This window comes from Rhincodon typus, chromosome 20 (assembly GCF_021869965.1).
Source record: "Rhincodon typus isolate 14 chromosome 20, sRhiTyp1.1, whole genome shotgun sequence".
NCBI lineage: Eukaryota > Metazoa > Chordata > Chondrichthyes > Orectolobiformes > Rhincodontidae > Rhincodon > Rhincodon typus.
The window spans coordinates 12,486,194-12,504,426 of NC_063351.1; the positions used below are offsets into that span (position 1 = coordinate 12,486,194).

The 18,233-nt window shown below is 43.0% G+C and overlaps 1 long non-coding RNA gene across 1 annotated transcript; it reads left to right on the forward strand.

Annotated features, from left to right (window-relative positions):
• The first annotated feature begins 2,028 nt into the window (after positions 1-2,028).
• Positions 2,029-18,215, forward strand: LOC125485583. The gene is made up of 3 exons (XR_007264296.1): positions 2,029-2,178; positions 11,609-12,889; positions 18,037-18,215. It is a non-coding gene; the product is annotated as an uncharacterized LOC125485583 (long non-coding RNA).
• The last annotated feature ends 18 nt before the right edge of the window (positions 18,216-18,233 follow it).

Below are 18,233 nucleotides of genomic sequence, written 5' to 3' on the forward strand. Positions count from 1 at the left end.
TAGTTTACAGGAATTTGTAGCACAAGCATCAAGTAATGGCAGTGGAGAAAATGGTCAAGGAGTTGAAATTAGCAATATCCATAGGGAGACCGAGGAGGTGGCGCAGGGAATCGACCTTTAAAATAATCCAAGGCATAGAATAATCCAATCCATGTACATTCCTTTGATTCTGCAACGGAGGAAATCCAACTTCCTGATTGGATATTCTACTTGTCAATGAGTAAGAAGTTTTGGGGGAAAGCCAGAAACACCTGATGATCTAGTGATTGAGGAGGCACAGCCAGTTATGGCATCTAGAGACCTATGTGTAAGGAAGCAGGCAGCAGTTGTAATGGAACATGTGTGGGGCAAGTCCATTAGGAAATATTGGGAAGAAATGTAGATGTTTTAAGAAGATGGCAGTAGGTCTTAGAGGTACTGGTAAGTGTTCTGGAGGCAGTGAAGTAATTCGATTGCATCATCATCCTGGAGCCCTCCTTCAAACTGACCTGGGACAGACCACTGAAGGATCATGTAGTGGACACATTGAGGATTGAAAACATCTAGATGGACTTGAAGAGACTTGAATGTGAACAACATCAATTGTCTTTCTTTGAAGCACAGGATCAACTCATCCAGATAATCGTGAAAAATTGGACTCCCAATATCAGGAAAGAAGCCACCTGATGACTGTTAGCATAGATGGGAAGCTCCATTCCTTGTAAATACTTTCTTGTTTCACTTTTAATTACCCTTCATGATTGTAATGACTTGATGCCAATGGAAAAAGATCACTGTTTCATGATATTTAGATCATCCATGTGTTAAGACAGAAATCTACATCTTCACCACTTCCAAATATTTTTTCTCAACTTTTTTTTCTTCTTAGAAGAAAATTCCTCCTGGAGCCTTTACCCCTGGTATCATGCCTTCTTTAGTTTATCCAACTTGGTCACCCTATCTTCTCAAATCCTGAGTCCATCCCCTCAGCTATGCTAAACCTTCTCCTTTTTCTATTACCACCCCATTGCTTGTCCCCTGCTTACTTGACTGACAGCTTCCTGCTCTGCCTCGCTTGACGCCTTTCAATCAGCCCATTGTCATGACGTCTCTATGAATGGCAACCCAATGAGTAGCAACCTGTACAGTCTCATCCTGCCCTTTTGCTGACCTCCCCATCCAGCTCATTCTCTGGGGGCATCCCTTTTTTTATAAATTCATTCATGGGATGTGGGCCTTGCTGGTCAGGCCAGCATTTATTGCCAAATCATAATTACCCAGAGGGCAATTAAGAGTCAACCACATTGCTGTGGGCAACGTAGGCCAGACCAGGTAAGGATGGCAAGTTCCTTCCCTAAAGGACATTAGTGAACCAGATACGTTTCCCAGCAATGGATTCATGATCATCATTGTACTTTTAATTCCAGATATTTTTATTAACAATCTGCCATGGCAGGATTCAAACCCATAGTGCTGAATGGATTAACTGTCCGGTTATAATACCACTAGGCCATTGCCTCCCCTGGCCTCTCTTCCAACCTCCTTTCTGATCCACTGACCTCCACTCAGTGTTGAGCCTGTGAACTCTGCCAATGGAGATCAGTTCTCGCACTCTGTCCACATCACCCTCCAGATGCCTGTTCACTTGTGAACCAGGCCCTTGCCATCTGGAAACTTATGGTGGATGATTTCATGGGAATCAAAGCCCCCAAGTATAGCTCATTAGGAAAGGAATGTGTACCCCATCATTATTGGTTAAATGTGGTGATTTTGTTTTTAAACTTCACCAAATTCGTTGATCTAGAACATTACTCAGTGTAGTTTCATTTCCAGATAATTGACTCCTCAGTGTTAATCGAAACTGAACACACTAAATGAAAGCAACCACCATTGTTTCATTTTCTGCATTCAAATCACAAGAGCATTTTCATTTGTGGTATTGTGGGGATATGAATCATTGCAGTTCCTGAGCAAAAGGGATGAGAAATGAAGCATATATGGTACAAGTTAAGACACAGCGCAGCGAATTGGATGACCTAAAGCCTTAGGTCTCATTTCACAATGCTTCAATTTTAACGTCCCCAGATGGTGAGAAAACAAAGAGCAGAACAACAGTGCTCAGTTTTGTTAACCCTGTCTGGTTGTATTTTAGAACTGAGAACACTACAAGCACCGATCTTCATTAACTCGTTGTTAGAGGTAAGGTTGAAGAAAAATGTCTGCCTCATTTGCTTTCCGACAGTTTCAGACTGTAAGATGTTGGACCAAAAGCAGGCCATTCAGCCCATTGAATCTGCTCCGTCATCCAAAAAGATCATGGCTGTTCAGATAATCCTCAACTCCACTTTCTTGTCTTTTTAAGGTTAAAGGTAGATTATACTCCATATAACTAGCCTACATCTCTCAAAAGTGAGGTGTTTTCTGACTGCAGAAGATATTGTAACTGATGACAGAAATCTCTTTGAGAGGATAGAGAAGAGGAAGTGGCACTTTTGGGCAGATTGCGTTTTTAACCAATACAGGAATGTTGCTTCAGACTGTGTGGAGGATAAAAGAGGTCCTATATCCACTGGGGGCCAGGAGGCTCCCCAGGCAGACAGACAGACAGATAAACTCATTGGTTGCAAATAGCCAATGCAGTCAATGGTAGAAAGGTGAATCTGGGGAATTGTATGTAGAGCTATGAAAGGTTCAGTGGAAGTCCCTGTCTGACAGGGGCACAGAAGTCCTGGTTGAGAGGGTGGTGTAAGGGAGACGAGTCCCCTTCTTAGACACTCAGCAGAGGAGGCCATGACACCAGCTCCTGCCAAACTGGTTGGAAGTCACTACCTGGATCAGTGCCATCTTGAAGGCTGGAAGAACAGCCAGCAATGCTATAAGCAGGTCAATGACATTCTCAGCACTGCCAGGGTTAAGTACCACACTCTTCCTTCTAGCATCTTACACTCATTCTATCTTTGCTACTGCGCCCACCTCACACAAAGGCTCATTCCCACCATTCTCACTATTGCCTGTAGCATCTTCCCTCAATCACTATCCCCTTCCACATCCTACGACACTAACCCTTCATGCCCTCTGGACTGTATCATCTGTGCTTTGTTACAACTCACCACCTTTGCCCATGTGTTAATTCCCCAGAATTAACAGATTTACCATCCACCATCATCTCACTCATTGTCCCCTAGTTTCTCATGCCGGAGGAGACAGCCCGTAACAGGGCAGAGAGAGCCTGTATGAGTGGGTGAGTGCTAACAGCCTACAAGGGGAGAACCCTGGCCCTCACAGTAAAAGAAAGGGACTGCTCCTGTGAAGAACGTATATGTCCCGACAGCCAAGTAAGTGCCTCCCTGTATACCACTGCCTCTCTCCCTTTAACTACGCTGTTACCCTCAATCAGTCCACACCACTTCTAACCACTGGTCACGGCATGCTGTCTCTCACTTCTGGCTTGCTGGTTCTGCAAGCTTCCTGACAAGGTCTCTGGGGAGGCAACCAGCTCTGGATGAACCCCTGCCCCCTCCTAGATCTCTGAGGATGAGAGTAAAGAGGCCTCAGAGGAAGCATCATCAGCAGGGCTGCCCCTGCACCCTCCACTAGCTCAGTCACTGGCACCTCGGGGAGACCCGTAGACACAGTGTGAGGGTACACTAGCTGGTGATCACCTCACAGTGACAGCCCTTCTGCTGGCCAAGGGAGAAATGGTCCAGGCCACTGGCCCTTGGAGGGGAGCCAGAGACTAGGCACTTCCTCAGGTCCAGGCAGGAGGGACCTAGTGCTGTCAGCTATCCTCATGCACATGGAGGGTCAGGGGAAGCAGGCAGCTATGTGGGAGGCAATGGCTCTCATTGCCCAGAAACTGCAGCAGTGCAGCAAGATTGGCAGTTACCATGGATACCAGGTCCAGCACCCTCAGGGACTGTACGCACATACACACACACACACACACCCCATTGCCCTGCCTGTGGTCCTCAGGAGCATGGGGGGGCCGCTGCTAGAGCCCAGTGCTTGTGCCACCCCTCCTCCCAAAAAGACAGGGCAGGGCCGGGAGGCACCCAGTTGAAGGTTGACCCACACTCAGACCCCGCAGCAGTTTCCACTCAGGACACTACTTCCAGACTACCTTCCCTCTTTCTGATCCGTGGAAGTTCAAGGAGAGCCAGCTTGCCTCTAGCAAGAAGACTCTTGGTGTATGTGGGACATCTGGATACACGTACCCACTAGGATCACCTTTCGAGTCTCCAGGGCCAGTGGATTCTGCATCAGAGCAGACTCCCTCAACCAGGAAGTGAACTGAGGTGTAGTGGGAGAGCGAGAAAATAGCAAGCTCATTGAGAGCACAACGGTGGTACAAATGAAGGAAGCTTCTGTGTAAATAGAGCAGTATATATGACATTAGTTTTCATTGATCTGCTTTTGGGTCTGTCTCTGTAGGCACTGAATCTCCCTAATGCTTGTCTCCATCTATGTGTGAACATAAGCTGTCAGAGATTTGTTCAGCAGTGGCTGTGCCAGGGGGGCTTAGTGCTGTAGCATGGAGTAAACAACCTGCATGCCTGTTAATCTAATTTCCTAATCTATCTCACACCAACACTTTGACTTTGTTTAATTCTGACTGATTTGACTTTGTTAAATTTTCGGAACCTAGTTTCATACTAAGCCACAACATTCTCAAACTCAACATGAAATTCTTCAAATTGTACTCAATCCTCACACAGATACTTAACTATGATGTTATTAATTAACTCTGTTTACTAGATCTAAAATAACCTGTTCCTAATAGGTTGTCAGTATGTTCTTATAGAAAAACTACTCTGATTACATGCTGACTCATGTTCTGCTCAACACTACCACGACTACCATAACTAATGGGGGCCCATAAAGGAATATTTTCTGGCCTTTGTCACTTCTTAGCTTCACCTATAATGATTCTATTTCCAGATTTTCAGGTCAAGTTCCTTTCCCACTGCTGTCTCTATTTCATCCTTATGATTCAGGCTCTCCTCAAGGGCAGCTAGATAAAAACTATTTATCTCCATTTGAGCCATTCATTTATCTAGCTTGTTAGTCATGTCTTGTACATTCAGAGAGCGCCTATAACTTTGTCTTTCTAATAATTTTCCCTGATTGGACATTAATCATTAATAATTGCCCTTTATTTTTGCCAAAATCTCTTCTTTGAGCATTCTGGTGGTGCAGTGGTAGGATTGGACACAACAGTGTGGAGCTGGAGGAACACAGCAGGCCAGGTAGCATCACAGGAGCAGGAAAGTTGACGTTTCAGATCTTCAGAAGAGTCGCGAAAAGTGGGGGGTTGGTGGTGTTGGCGGTGGTGGTGGGGTGGCTGCGGTGGGGGTGGTGAAGGAGTTTCTGAAGAAGGGCCCCGACCTGAAACGTCTACTTTCCTGCTCCTCTGATGCTGCCTGGCCTGCTGTGTTCCTCCAGCTCCACACTGTTGTCTCTGATTCCAGCATCTGCTGTTCTTGCTATCTTCGTGCAGTGGTAGTATCCCTACCTTTGAGCCAGCAGAACTGGGTTAAAGTCCCACCTGTTCCAAAGCTGTGCAATAACATCTCTGAGTAGGTTGATTGGGAAAATAGGTAAAATCTCTTCCTTTTCCTTTCACAGCAGACTAGATTTGATCCAAGTTAATACTCTGCTCTTCAACTTTGACGTTTGTCTTTAGATTTGTGAAAGTGTCCTTACCTCAATCGTCCCCACCATGTGCCCTTTCTTTTAAAGCTCTGAACATCACACCCAACAATTGGATTTGGACAGTTAATGTTGGAGCCAATCCAACAAAATATCTCCTTCTTTTACCTGAAGAGATCCCATTAACTCCAGGATTTTTCTTTTCCTTATGCTTTCATGCAACGTGTGCGTTGCTGCCAAGAGCGGCTCTTGCTGCTTGTCCCTAATTGTTCTTTAACTGAGTGGTTCATCGGCCATGCCAGAGGGGTATTAGGAGGGCCCACGTTGCTGTAGCTCTGGAGTCAGGAGTAGACCAGCAGATTTCCTCATTGGATTCTGGTAATTGGTGACAGCTGTCATTGTCACTATTATGGAGATGCTTTTTATTCCAGATTTATGAATTGAATTTAAAGTCTGCTAACGCATACAATGTGAACCCATGTTGCAGGGGTTTAATTCAGGTCTGTGGATTTCCAGTCCAGTGATATTACACTTCCACCATTCCCTCCCATATCACTCTTACAGTCATGCATTTAACCCTCTACTCTTTGTTTTTGTTTGTGACTTGAATATCATGCAAAGGTTGTTACTTTTAAGGTTTTGTTTTTAAATTTGGATCCTAGCTCCTTATGTTACCTCAATAGAGGCTATTGTTTAATTCTGTCAATGTCATTGATTCTTACATGGGTGATAACTGCATTTCCCCCCCTCATTGACCAAGTTCCTCTCCAGTCACCATTCTCTAAGCCTGACGATGCCAGGTAAGATGTACCTCTGAAACACTGACAGAAGATTATCTGACAGATCTATCATCCCAGCAGCGCTCAAGTGTTAAAGAGGACTATAAACAATCCCCAAAGAAGAGGATGTTCTAGACTAAAGGCAAATACAGGCTGTAACTGGGCCTGGATGACAGGTGATGATGATGGTGACTCTCAAAGGAGGTATGCCCACCCTTTGCCTGATACCAGCTTTTGTAGCTAAACAAGTGGGATGACCAGTTAAGAGCATCAGTAGGCCCAAATAAAGATGGGCCATCCAATACCTCAGCATTGCTCATCAAATAAGAGACAGGTCAGGCACAGGGCTAGATTGCTGCATAGTAAAGGCTGCCCTTACCTTCATACCTCATGGTAAGGGAATATCTGTCCTTCCTTCCAAATTTGCACTTTACTGATGGGTGTCGAATGTTCTCACGTTAATCTTATTGTAATTCCCTGAGCTTCAATCGGGAATATTGAACATTGAGAAAACATGCAAGTAACATTTGCTTCTGTACTCTTGACTCTTTTAGTGCTTTTGGATTTGGGGAATCAGATGTAGTTGAACCTGCTCAATGGAGCAATAACTTTTTTTAATATAAATGATACAAACTGTTTTAAAAATAATAATAAACATTCCTTGGGGTTGATCTTAATCCCAGATCGCCTTTAGGTGAGTGTTGAGAGGACTTGTAAACTCCGTCTTTCATGGAAATGTAGGACCTAGGGTATTTCACAACCCAAACCTTATTATTGAGCAAAATGTCTACTTCTTGCCTATGAGTGCACAGATCGATTCTGGGAGGGTCTGTCAGGTTGGAATGTAAAATTACTGGTGCAAGGGAATTTAGAATGTTTTCACTAGATGTCCTACATGGGAACTCTTACACAAAGGTAAACAATAGTCTTCTCTCTGATTCTCTTAAGAGCTGCTTCATCCTGTGGGAAAATCTGCAGCAGTTTCCCTGCTCAGGACAGAGTTAACATCACAGTCAGGGCTTGTGGATATCACCAAACCCCAGGCTGTGGATGTTATTGAGGACCTCACACACACATTGGGTGAGCAGCTTCACCCTGTTTCCAAAAAGTGGCTCGGTCTAAACTCAGCCCCACTGAGTTCTAATGTAAGCTAATATCAAAGTACAGATGGCCAGTTGTCATCACTGATTAACATTTCAATTTGGTAAACATGGAGCAGCTTGCGCAAAAAGTGGCAAAGTCTGTTCTATAAACACTGGCATGGGAAATTTGAGGGAGGAAAATAATAGCAAAAATGTTGCAGAAATTCAGCGACCGTTTAGGAGTGAGATGAAAGGAAATTTCTTCACCTAGAGAGTTGTGAGTGTGGAATACGCTGCCACAGAAGGCATTTGAGATCAAAACATTGAATGTTTTCAAGAAGGAGTAAGATAGAGTTTTTAGGGATAAAGGGATCAAAGGGTATGGGGAGAAAACAGGAACCGGTACTGAGTTGGACAATCAACCAAGATATATTGAATGGCAGAGCAGATTTGAAGGGCTGAACGGACTACTCCTGTTCCTATTTTCTTTGTTCCTATAAATAACCTTTAATAAGAATGCAACATAGACGTCACCTGAGAAACCGATTATCCAAATTACTACAAACAATATTAAATATTGCAGTGCCAAAATATGAGACAGAAATATTCTCACCATCTGAGTGAGCTAAGAACATAGAAGATTAGGTGGACAGATTTGCTAATAAAACATTTTATTAAACCTAGACTTTATCTTCTCGAGCCTGGTAATTGAACATCAGCACATTAAATTTACCTAGTAATCCTGATTGTCCCTTGTGTGTTTACTTACTTATTTTTGTGAGTATATATAAACTTAGACCTAAATGAGTTCAGCACCTGTTTTGAAATATCAGAATAATAGTCAAGCTTTTTGATGGTGGGAGCCTCCTGTGTTCAACGTCATTCTGCTTCTTTCAGGTTTTCCCATGTAACAGGATCTGCGATAATGCTGGTTGTTATCAACTACATTCTATCAATTGTAGCAGAACAAGAATGGATTTGATAACAGGATGATGCTGTACATTGTGATGGAGCAGGACATCAGCAGAGCTAAGAAAGGACAGAACAGTCTGTACTAGTGAAATGTGCTTGCAGAGACCACTAATACATACAAATGTGTAAATAAAAGAGTCTGCAGAGACTAACCAGAGTCACTTTAGAATTACTCATAGGGAGAGGGAACCATTTAGATCATGACTGTCTTCAAATACCTTTTCAAAATAAGCGAGGGAGAAAAATTTTAAAATTGCTGACTTTCTTTAACAATATGAGAGATTTTTTTATTGCTATGATTGCTTCCTGATTGTTGTGGCTATGAAACTGGTTGCTCCAGCCTTTATTGCTAAACTATTAATTTAAATGAAAAGCTGCATTCACAACAGCTCCTCCAACAGCACCTTCCAAACCCACAACCTCTAGCATCTAGAAAGATAAGGATGCATGGGAACACCACCAATAATTTCTTGGAGCTACATTCTGTTTGCTCACTATTGTTGTCAAAATCCTGGAATACCTTTCCTAAGAGCACAGAGGGTGTACCTACAACACATGGACTGCCTCAGTTCAGGAAGGTGGCTCACCACCATCACCTTCTCATTGGTCATTCAGGATGGGCTGTAATCTTTGCCTTAGCTAATGATTCCCAGATCCCATGAAGACGTTTTAAAAATCCAAGATCATTCATACGCCTTGTGTGGAAGTTCAAATTTACTCTGAGTTTGCACCAATTATAATAAAAGAAATTAAGATATCAAATTTATAAGACACTTGTTAGACCACAGCTGGATTACTGTGTACAGTTCTGGGCATCACATTATTAAGAAGCAGATGAATACACTGCAGGAAGCGCAGACGCAGCTTTCCAGAATGGTTCCAATGAAGACAAATCTCAATTATGAACTGGATTGAAAATGTTGTGGCTGTTCTCTTTGGAATGAAGAAAGCTATGAGGAGATTTGATAGAAATCTTCAAAATCATGAGCAGCCTGTGCAAAGCAGTTGGAAAGAAACTGTTCCCACTTGTAAAAAGGATCAAAATCAAGAGGACATAGATTTAAACTGATCTGCTAAAGAAGCAAAGGTGAAGTGAAGAAAAGCTTTTTCACTCTGCAAGTAGAGATAACAAGGTGTAGAGCTGGATGAACACTCTGCAAGTAGTTAGGGCCTGGAAGTGTGGTTGAGATACATTCAATTGAGACATTCATGAGGACATTGGATGATTATTTGGATAAAAATAATATGCAAGAGAATGGGGGGAAAATAAATTGTTGCTAAAGAGCAACACTTGAATATTGTTCTCCTGGTTTATATTTTAAAACATTCCATCATTCAAACAGAGCTCCTCCTCCCTGACCTATCTACTTCCACCTTCCAGTTAAAATAATCACTTTCTATCTATCAAACAGTCATGAAACCTGACATTACTCCTTGTAATGATAATCAAAGGGAGCCGTGCTCCACAGGATCCCATAATGGTCCCTTCTCTTCTCCTCTGAATCAGAAGCAGATGAGTCCATTCATAACAAAAACAAAGTTGCTGGAAAAGCCCAGCAGGTCTGGCAGCATCTGCGAAGGAGAAAACAGAGTTAACGTTTCGGGTCCGGTGACCCTTCCTCAGAACTGATGGTGGTAGGAAAACGTCAGTTTATATGCAGAACATAGGGAGGTAGTTGGGGTAGGGAGTAAATGATAGGATAGAGCCCAAAGAGAGAGAAAGACAGTTGGACAGACAAAGGAGTTGCTAACGATCAGGCTGGGAGGGTGAATAGTTGTTAATGGGGGCTGTTAGTGACTAACAACAGCGGGTGTGTAGTGGCAGGCTGTGGAGTCCATTCATAAAGCAGGCTGCAACCCACAGGTTGTCTCATCTCTATAGTGAATCACACCATCAATGAGAACTATCCCTGGGTCAAGTGTTGCTAAGATTGCCATCTTTGGTATATACTGGAGTGGGGAGGGAATCATGGCTGAGCTTTCAGATCAAAATGGCTGCCTCCTCCTCCTCCTCTCTAGTAAGCACATATTCAAAATATATTCCCATTTCTCTTTATTCATTCATTCACAGGATGTGGGCATCACTGGCTGTGCCAATATTTATTGTCCAAACAGATTTGCTCTTGAGAAGGTGGTGGTCTCCTCACTGTTAATGAAAGCAGTGTCAAACCACAAGAAGCTCAGAAAAATAAGAATTGCACAAAGTTTTACTCAGTTTCCTTGTGGCCCTGGAGAAGAAGAGCTAACGGGCCTGTACTGCTTTCACACTTTACAAACATGTATGGCTGCAACTATCTCACATCCCCACGGCCGGGCTGCTTTACTCTACTGAGAGCTGTTTTTTGGCTTCCACCAGTTGGCCACAACATCACTCACACCAATTTCAGCCAGAGCTAAACTACAGAAAACAGACCCAGGTCTTAAAATGGCCCTGCCATCACACTGAAAAGTTTATCCAGGAATTCTCTCTCACTTCCAATCATACACCTCTCATTACAAGCTGGGCTCCGTTTTCTAAATCAGTCTCCAGATGGAGAGATATTGGATGTTCCTCATTTCAGGTCAAGTTCCAAAACTCAGATTGTCAGGTCTGGTTGGAGGCATTGCCAAAGACTTGATCACGTGACAGTCTGATCACATGTCACCTGACCATTGGATAAATCCCAGCTGATCACATGACGCATGATACCAGGACTTCTTTCATGTTTCTAAGGCAATGCAGTGAGTCCCTGTTAGGAGATAAAGGCTCCCTCAAGACGGCATCATTCACGAGACCAATATCAGGAGAGTAGTGCCATACTCCTGAATACGATGTAGCAGAGCATTAATGATGTATTAAAGGCGGGAAAAGTGAATGGCATGGGGCTTTCAACTACATCTTCATGTAGAATCTCAAGTCACCTGACAGTGCCTTTCAAATCCTTCACAGTTAGAGAGAGTCATCAAACAAATATACCTTGCAGGTCATCCCATCCCACACTGTCTGGGCATTTATTCACAATCCCATCCGACCACCATCATTGAAACTCAGCATCAACATATTACACATACCTCTCTCTCTAAGTGAGCCACCACAAATGTTATCTGTTCATCCTTTCAGTCCATTCATTTCTTTTGCTCATAAAATCCCTGTTTCCACTCTTGCAGGAGAAGAAATCAGAGGCCACAAAGGAGAGACAGGGAACCAGAGCTGATCTTGCCACCATCTCCACATTCACAGAGAGAGAGACATGGAAGAGAAGCCAAAACACTTTGTGCCTGGTCATTGGACGTGGAGAGTTGGAGATCTCTCACTGACTTGGTGATAAAATGAAATATCAAACAGCCATGCAGATGAAAACATTTACTCTGGTTAAATTGATGGTAGCAGCGATTGAAGTAGGATAACATCATCAAGACATTGTAGCATGGAAAGAGGTCATTTGGCCCATCAGGTCCATGCCAGGTTTCTGGACAGGAATCCAATCAGTCCTTTCCCCTGTTCAATCCCTACTGTTGTGCAATTTCAAGTGTCCTTCCAATTTCCTTTCAAAATCGATCAGGATTTGTTTCCTTCCACCATCTTCATAGGCAACCGGTTACAGGTGGCTACCGCTACCTGTGTAAAATTGTTCTCCCGCTGCACTCCATCTCTTGCCCAAAATGACTGTGCCCCACCCCTACCCCCGCCAGTCCTCATTGTATCATCACATGGGAACAGCTTATCTTTGACTACCTTATCAAAACCTGCCACCTGCTTATACACCTCTATCAAATAGCTCCTCAATCTCCTTTGAGCCAAGAAAAATAACCCCAACTTCTCCAACCTCGATTTACCTGAATTACTCCAACAAAAATTGATTTTATAAATTATGAGGACAACATTGTTGTATGGACTCCAAAAGATCATGACAAAGGCTGCTTGCTGCATGATGGGAAAAGCTGGGGGGAATGTTCTGGAAGGGTCCACTCCCTTCATGCACGGGACATTGGGAGGTGTCAGTACTCGGTGGGTGGGTGGTGCGATTCCAGGCCAGTTGCAGGGATTAAGCAGCTTAGAGTTTCCAAACCCAGGTGTTGGAGATGCTGAGGTCAGTTTATCATTGGAGAGCTATTGAAGCATCTCACGTCAATGGATTCCAATGAAGGGTCTGAGGAATATGGTAAAAATGTGAAATGGAGTTTCATCAACAGGTTGTGCTTGTTGTGTGTTTCTGTGTGAGTGAACAGGTCTGTGTGGGTAATTGGAGCCAAGGAACCTATAATGTAATACACGCCCATGTTCCAGCATCTTGCTCCCTGGAGACAAACTGGGCTGGTTTTTGATTGAACAATCTCAGCTGCTCGTTTCACAGTCAGAGAAGAAAGCACGTCGAGCACTGTTCTCTATCAACTCACCGGTGAACGTTTTGGTGAAGCACAAATTTGCATTTTGATCAACATAATGAGGTAAAGGTCATCAAAATTCCATTTGTTTTAGACAGTTAGATACGTACGTTACTGAAAAAGAAGCTCATTTTCAGAATTGCATTGGTATAAATGTCAAAGAGATGAAACACTTAAAGCGGGATTATTTGTTACATTGAGGCAAACAGGTAAATGTTCACTGCTGCACTGTGACTGGTGACTATAGGAAGAAATAAGAGGCAAAAGACAATTTCTAGTATTGTATCAGGCAATCTTCAAAGTAAAATCAACTTTAATTTCCACTCACAAAATACAGAAAATTTAAGTTAACCTTCAACTCCACACTATTACAATGTTGAATCGAATATTCTGTAACTGTCCTCAAGCAGATATGATGAAACAAGACTATCTGGAGTTATGAACTAATGTAAAACTGTGAACCGTGGCGCATCCTGATGAATGGACTTAACTTCATTCAGAACTGTAATTCCCAAAGTAACAGAAAGCACACTACATTGCAGAATGCAACTGGCAATCTTTGAGTGGTCACTGAGTAGGTCAGTAGATAGTGGGATTGATGGCCTATTGCCATCACTAAGCTGCTGCTTAATCCTGGTATCTGCTCCAGTCACTGTTCAATCTCTGTGTCTCCCATTCTCTCCTCATTAGCAGGTGTTCTGAATAGTTGTAAATATTATTCATTTGTGAAACAAACATGCTTTCAAAATACAGTTTGTTATTTCTAATTTTGTTATGTTTTTATTGGTGTTTGAGGTTAATAACAATTAGATTAAAAAATAGACCTTTATATAACATGTTTCACAATCTCAGGGCATCCCAAAGTGTTTTGCATTCAGCAAAATGGTTTTAAAGTATACTCGCTGTTGTATTTTAATAAGCACTTATGAATCACTTATGGGTGGCAGGTGGCTCAGCAATTAGCACTGTTATCTCACAGCACCAGGGACCTGGGTTCGATTTCAGCCTCAGATGACAGTCTGTGTGGAATTTGTACATTCTCCCCATGTCTGCTTGTGTTCGCTCTGGGTGCTCTGGTTTCCTCCCGTTGTCCAAAGACGTGAAGGTTGAATGGATTGGCCATGCTAAATTGCCCATAGTGTCCAGGGATGTGCAGACTTAAGTGGATTAGCCATGGGAAATGCAGGGATACAAGGATAGGGTGGATCTGGGAGTGATGCCCTGGGTGGTGAAGACTCGATGGACCAAATAGCCTGCTTCCACACTGTAGGGGTTCTATGAAGCACAGCATAGTTTGCACATGCCAAGTTGCACAATGTGGTAATCTGTTTTGATGATGTCTGCGAAGGGCTTAATATATCAGCCAGGACAATGAGAAGATCTCCCTTGTTCTTCTTCCAATAGCACCATAGGAAACCTCACACTTACCTAAGAGGCCAGAGTGAGCCTTATTTAAAGATCTCACCCAAATGGTGATATTCCAACCATGGGACACCTCCCTCAACATCAGTTGTGCCAACCTCAGTCACAAGTCCAGGTCTGTGGAGTGGGAACTGAGCCCATAATCTGCCGACTCAGACTTACAAACATAAGAGGCATGACAATGGCTAAGACCAGCTGAGAAAAGTTTAGAAATATTGCTCTGAAGAGTCAGGGTGAGCACAAATAAAGAGTGTTTTGCCCAAATTATAATAAGCTGGAGGTCACCACAGAAAACAAAAAGTCTTCATATGGGTGCACAGTCAGCTGGGACACTGAAAAACATAACATCTGACTTTGTTTTCTGGGCCTCTGGGATGTTTGGTCGAAGGATCGCATTGCAGGCACTCTGAGATGATGTTGCAGAAATTACTACTCTACTTCACAGTTTCAATAAGGAACCCACAGAATTTCATACTCCAACTTAACGCTGCAAAGGAGAAGAAAACTCATTTAAACTTGGGAAAAGCCAAGTGTAGTAGTTTGAAGTGAAAGGCAAAGGTTGGAAATTCACCAGGAACTGGTTGAGGAGTAAAAACGACAGGGAGTGGGGGGTTGGCGACAGGAGATGAATGCCCACATGGACGTGAGGCAGGTGGAGCAGAGAATGGGCTGGGCTGGATGAAGGATGTCTACATGGATTGAGCAGCAAGAAAGCATGAAAAAATTTACACTGAGCTAACGTCTCATTTCGTCTTGTAGGAATGTCCCTTTGCCATTCACACCAGATAATTTATTTTGAAATACATGCACGATAATTTGAGAGGAAATATGACAACTCAGTTATGTGACAATAACTTGCATTTACATAGCACCTTTCAGTACGATGTGGCCATCTGTATGTTAGTTCATGTAATACGCACCGCAGAGAGTTTTACACTTTTTGAAATAGATATATTGGAGTTTATTAACAAATAACAAAGTGCATAAAATGATACTGTAGACTTGCATACAAAGTCTGGGTTATACGGTCGCTTAGATTGCTGCTATGTTCCACACATAGTTGACTTGCTGATTCTCAGAATGACCAGCTTTCTTGCTCCTCTGATGCTGCCTGGCCTGCTGTGTTCCGCCAGCTCCACACTGTGTTATCTCTGACTCCAGCATCGGCAGTTCTTATTATCTCTCAGCAGAATGGCTGGTTGTTTGCTAACAAATTAACTGTATGACTGGACAGAGAATAAAACGCAAACCTTTGTTTTACCAAGCTGCCTTAAAGGTATACCGTCTTTTGTAACTTAGTGTAGTACAGTGTCACAAGAACGTGGTCAGACAAAAACTGAGGCAAGAATTGCTACAAAGAAAATGTAGGAAATATTTAAAGGGTGAAAACAACTTTAGTAGAATGGATAGTTTTTAAGGAGAGGTTGTCTGGAATTCTGAGATTTTGGAACTTTCAGGACTGAACCCAATAGTGATCAAAACAGTAGGTGCTGGAAAAGCTCAGCAGGTCTGGCAGCATCTGTGAAGAAAAAGTCAGAGTTAACGTTTCGGATCCAGTGACCCTTCCTCAGAATTGGTTCCTCAGAACCATAGTGGATGAGATGGAGATGGACACGAGGCTAGAGTTTGGTGAATGCAGGGATCTCAGAGAATTCTAGGGCTGAAGGAGATCACAGAGGCAGGAAAGTGAGATCATGAAGGGACTTGAAGACCAGGATGATGTTTTTCCAACTGTGATGTTTGTGGACTGGAGCCATTGGAGTTCAGAGAGCCTAACATAATGGATGAGAGGAACTTAGTGCTTGTCATAGAACTTTGGGAAGTGTAACAGAACGGAAACTGGCCAGGAAATCTTTGGGGTAATCGAGTCTGGTGTGTGAGGAGTCCAGATGAACATGGCCTGATGTACTGGGAGATCAGGTGATGTTACAGGGATAGGTGTAAATGGTCTTTGTGATGGAGAGGGTCTGTGCTATTCAGTACACAAAGATATTCAAAGATAGTAGCATGATGAATGGCCACCAGCTGTGGGAGAGATGATGGACACGTTATGTCAGGTTGTCCCCAAAGAAGAGGGAGCCTTGAGCCAGGACTGGGAGATGCTTTGAGAAGCTGGGGGTTGGGGACGAAACATAAGAGTGTAAGAAATAGGAGCATGAGTAGGCCAATCAGGTCCAGAAACTATCTGCCATTCTATAAGATCATAGCTTAATTGCCCCAGGCCTAAAATCCTCTTTACTGGAAACTCCTCATGGCCCTTAATTCCTCAATATTTCAAAACTCTATCTACCACCTCTTTAAATCCTTTCAATGATGCAGCCTCCACAACTCCCTTGGATAAAAAATTCCAGACATTCGCAACTCTCTGAATGGAAACATCTTCACAACATCTGCCCTATCAAGCCCACTCACAATCACATATATGTCAATAAGATTATCCATCATCCTTCTAAACTCTGATGAGAAAGGCTGAACCTGTTCAGCTGTTTTAGACAAGTCAACCCTTCATCTCAGGAGTCAGCTGAGTGAATCTCTTTTGAACTGCCTCCAATACAGTATATTCTTATTAAATGTAGGGACTAAAACCTTACTCCAGGTGTAGCCTCACCAGCATTCTATTGTGATAAGACTGCCCTGTTTTTAAATCCTACCCTCTAGCAGTGAAAGCCAAAACTGAATTTGCCTTCTTAATTGCTTGGTGCACCTGCATGGTAACTTTTGGTGTCTCATGCACAAGAACACCCAGGTCTCTCTCTGTGCTTCAATTTTTGGAGTCCGTCCCCATTTAAATATTAGTATGCTTTTTCATTCTTCCTACCAAAATGCTCACACTTCCCTACATTAGAGTCATCTATCAAGCTCTTGTCCACTCACTCAATCTACCTATGTCCCATTGCAGATTCCTCATATCCTCATCACACGATGCCCTCCCAGCTAATTCTTTTACTGTCAGCAAATTTGGATGCATTACGCTCTGCCCCCTGCTCCAAGTTATTAATATTGATGATAAATAATGGAGAGAAAAGGGAAGTCGGAACTTGGAAAAGATGCCTCCAATGAATCCGATAGATGAGCGAAAGAGATTCCCAGCCACAGGCCCTTGGCTGACACTAGCTAATGCTGCTAAACCTGCTGCACATTGTGGTGAAGCCTTTCCCCCACTGAGATGGCTGGAGGCTGTGGAGAGAGATCAAGTAGGCAGTGTGAATGCCACATGCTATATTTTATGAGCACATGTACCTCCACAAAACACCCAGACACACACAATCCAGTAAGGGTGGAGAATGAATATCAATCCAACAGTGCTTTAAAATGTTGAGGCTATTTTATGATGCACAATTCTTTTTGTGTTTTAAAGATATGTTTGTATTCCAAATGTTGGGTTGGAGAACAAACAGGCCAATATAAAATCTGAGATGGAGTTGCTGGAACTGATAACATAAGGAGCGAGCTGTCTCAGAAATAGCATTCAGGATTTAGCAATGAGACACCAATTAATGAGAAGAACACATATTGGAAAAGACCATCAGGCAGATGCAGTACTTGAACCAATGCTCCTGTTCCTGAGATGTTGCTGTGCATTTGATGAGAAAACAACAGAAGGTCAGCCATCAGAAAGGACACAGATGCAAAACCAGCCAAGGGTATCCTTCTCATTTTCTGGGCTGTATGAGCTGTGCTTTCATGGTCAGTGAATTTGCAGAGGGTAGGTATAGATAAAGGCTGGATGGAGGGGAAGTGCATAAGTTGGTATGAGATGACTTGTGATGAATTTTGTTCTCCTGCAGTGCCACACAGAAGGAGTCGTTGAAAGTGAATCTTGATCAGCTTCAATGTCACTTCACGTGGAATCCAAAGAAAAAAAACATTGACTTGGATGATCTGAAACAAAGATTAGAAGATTCAATACAGACAAGCGTGAAACCTCAAGCCAGATCGTACAACCAACTTGCTTTTATAAACTGTCTGCAAGGAAACTGTGAAG